Raw genomic sequence first — 4032 nt, 5'->3', positions numbered from 1 at the left:
TTAGAGCCAGCAAACCAAGTATTTAAACATTTACTGAGTAATGTGTGTAACCCAGATTTTCTTAGGAATTCTTCCCAAGAATAGTTGGTAATGAAACCTGACTCAGCTTTTCATCCCTGCTAGCGGTTGGTCTGTCAAATATCTCTCAAAAGCTTGAATATGTAAGTCCGTAGTACTGTACGTATATTCTATTCCCCTGGAGCCATAGCCACGGCAGGAAGGCAGGTTAACCTCCCAGAGCCGTAGCCACGGCAGGAAGGCAGGTTAACCTCCCAGAGCCGTAGTCACAACAGGAGGACGGTTTATACAATAGTCACAGCAAGACCGCAGGTTCAATGTTATGTTGTGTAAAATCAAACACACTTTATGTTGTATAGAATTCTCATGCAAAAATTATATATTAATATCTATTTTTTGTATTTTCTGTCTTTTGTATTAGGTGATCATCAGTGCACAGCTCATGTCAGGAGACCCATGTTTTAAAACGTAAGTGTTTTGCAATATTTCATTACTTTTAAAGGTGGCTAAATATCATATGGTTTGTACAATTGTAACTACTGATTATTGCAAGAGAAAGAAATACACTAAATGTAAAATATATAAATATAAAATACTGAATTATAAATATGTTGGCATAACACAATGTCATGGCACGATGCCCTTTTCTTTTAAGCATTTTGATTTACAAAACCTTCCACAATATATTGTCATGCCAGGTTTCCATCATGCATGGCAGAGACAACAGCCTGAAAATAGATCTACAAGCTCTCAATGTGTCATGTTTTCTGTGTGTCTGTGTGTCCAGAGCTAATCTCTCAATGTGTCATGTTGTCTGTGTGTCTGTGTGTCCAGAGCTAATCTCTCAATGTGTCATGTTGTCTGTGTGTCTGTGTGTCCAGAGCTAATCTCTCAATGTGTCATGTTTTCTGTGTGTCTGTGTGTCCAGAGCTAATCTCGCAAGCTGCTGGACTGTTCAGCTAAGATTGGGAACATCTTTAAGGTCACAATGACAATACCTGGTTCAAAAGTAATTTACTTTCCTATGAGTTGGCTTTTCAATGAAACTGCCAGGACGGGCAAAGTTCATACAAAGTTCATAACTTCATACTCTGCCTTTGACCTAAAAAAATATACAGTAGCTTCTGTTTATAATTATGGAAGCATACCAACCCAAAAATGGGTTAAATATGTTACCGCCGGCACCACCACCTCATCCTGGCCCTTAACAAATGTCCAACTTATTGGGTCAGTTAAATAATTCATTGGGTTTTGTTTTGGTTATACATTGAAAAGACTCCTTTGGTTTTTCCAGAGACTTGTTGACCCCGTACCGCCGTCTAATATCAGATCACTTAACAAAATGCCACTGCTATGACGCTCGCACCCCGTTGGCTACAGCAGCTCAGTTGCCAAGCACCTCTCCTCCAGTTGCTACGGCGTACGAGGCCGGCGGTGGCCACTGCCACCGTGGCGCCCCCGGTAGCGGAGAGGTACATGTAGTGGTGTGTCGTGGACGCGGGAGTAGTCCCGTCCCGGTCAGTCTTTGTGAGGAGGAGATGCTGCTCTCCGGGCTGGAGCAGGGTCTGGCCGCGGGTGAAGATTTCTCCGTCCGCCAGGCTCTATATGGCAAAGGTTGACCCCTCGTCTGCCAGGCTCTATATGGCAAAGGTTGACCCCTCGTCTCGGGTAGCAACAGCAAACAGATGATGCACAGCAGCGTGCAGCAGGCGAATATCACGTGATGCAGGAAGTAGTTTGGTGTATTTGAGTCGGAGCTCAGTCAGGTCTGTCACTCTTCTGAGACAGGAGGGTGAGGTCTGTAAGAAAGAAAGTAATGCTAATGACTATACTGTATATTTTAAAAGAAAAGGAAATCGGCACGGCAGCTCTGCTCCACAGTGTTTTGTTTATTTAAATAACAAAGTGACAAAAAAAGTCACGTTGTCAGTTTAAATGAACAAAACACTGTGGAGCAGAGCTGCTGTGCCGACTTCCTTTTTATACCCAGTTAACTGTATCTGCCTTTGTCTAGCACCAGGGTGCAGTGTTGTGTTGGATTCATGTTCAGTATTTTTAGACACCCACTTAGTCAGCATGAGGCATTGTTTGGGAACTTGTAGATCTGCTATTTTCGACTAATGTTACTGATGAGTGCCCGCGGACATATACCAATGCCGTGCGCATTTCCAGACCCCAGGACTGAATGTGTTAGCTACTCCACAATACAGCTGGTTGAGGATATTAATTTATTTACCTACCTAAGTATAACTACCTTAGAGTACAAGTACCACTGCTCTTTATGCCATGGCCTGAGTGTACAACAATAAAATTAATTATTACTTGTGACCAACCTATCTTTGTGAATTACATTAATATGAAACAGACCAACGAACGTTTAGTTTATAGACCACACCTTATCAGAGCAAAACCTAGATCCGTGATAGGCTATCATACTTTAAAGACAGAACTCTCGTTACTGGAATGCAGGCTCACATGGACACACTCAATGTGTTACTTAAACACAGAGAGGCCTCTCTCTCGAATGAGTGGTGTTCTCGGGAGACGTCTTACTCGCGTCTCTCGGCATACACCCGTACCCTTTCCCCTCGCTATAAGAGGGGACTGAGAGGTTTTACAACCGTGATCTGTAAATATCTACTTACACCACAGTACTCACCAAACAGGGTTAATTCAGAGGAAATGGCAGAGGAGACATACACAAGGCTTAGATAAAATGCATGGGAGTCAGACAAAACTGTTTAAATAGAGGTAACAGTCGTTTTAATATCCATAAGGGTTCATTACAAGAAAATAGCACAGGGGCACAAAAAGCCCCATAAAGTGAAAAAGCACTCAGTACATAAAATCTGTGTTAAGTTGTCAGCTCGCAGGAAAAAAGGAAGAGAGAGCCTCTTCCTTTGTCAAAAGCATTTATACTTTGATGCATGCAACTTTCCCCGCCCGCCCGGACGTGACATAGTTATGGTTACATTTCAACACACCTCTAAGCATAAATTCGTGCTACACAGTACAGTCCGTACATATCACCGTATATGGCTTTTCACAGAATAGATGTACAGTAACATCGCTGACTCGTCTCTCTCTTTGGTGGAGAGAAGTGCTGACTTCCTGTCAGTTTCCACTACCTCGCTCGTATAAGGTCTGTATATACAGCGCAGGCAGCTGTGGTGACCTCTTTACCCTAACCCACATAAATCCATCCGGTCTTCGCCGGAGTCTCAACTGCAACGTGAGCATGCGGAGGCCCGCGTGAGCTGGCCCACTCAGTTTGCTGGGGGGGAGGAGGGGGCACCATGGGTGCAGAGTGAAGCGGGGGGAACGATTGGCTGACCCCGTCATCGTAGGCCCATCTCGGTCCATTCTGAGGACGGTATACTGCTCTGTCCATGGCCCCGCGCGTCATCTCGTGTGCTGGGAACTGGGGGGAGGCCGCCCCCCGTCTCCCTCGGCGTGCTCCTCTGCGCTTCTGTCCTCGGTTCCATTCTTGCTTTCGATGGGGAGGTGGTGTCTGCGGTGGTTTGTAAGTCTTCCTGGCTGCGACATACGGGGTTATCTCTGAAGTCAGGGCTTGTCGGCCCTGGCTGTCAACAGTTACCCTCAGAATAGGGATGCTAGGGTTTTAACACATTTTCTTTGTTTTGCAGTACGATCTATAGGACTGAAACCCTGGCTGCCTGCCTCTCCAAGACCCATGTACTGCTGAGAGGAAGAAGTTTGTGTTGGATTTTACAAAGGCTCTGGCCCTCAAGCTGGCCCCTGGCTATCTGGCTGGCAGGCAGGCTGACTGACTGACTGACTGGCTGGCTGACTGAGTGGCTGGCTGGCTGGCTGGCTAATGGACTGACTGGCTAACGGACTGGCTGACTGACTGACTGACTGACTGACTGGCTGGCTGACTGAGTGGCTGGCTGGCTGGCTGGCTGGCTAATGGACTGACTGGCTGACTGGCTAACGGACTGGCTGACTGACTGACGGACGGACTGACTGACTGACTGGCTGCAGGTGTGATAT

The sequence above is a fragment of the Protomyctophum bolini genome (assembly GCF_963924005.1).
Source record: "Protomyctophum bolini genome assembly, chromosome: 24".
NCBI lineage: Eukaryota > Metazoa > Chordata > Actinopteri > Myctophiformes > Myctophidae > Protomyctophum > Protomyctophum bolini.
Note: the sequence above shows the minus strand (reverse complement) of the source record.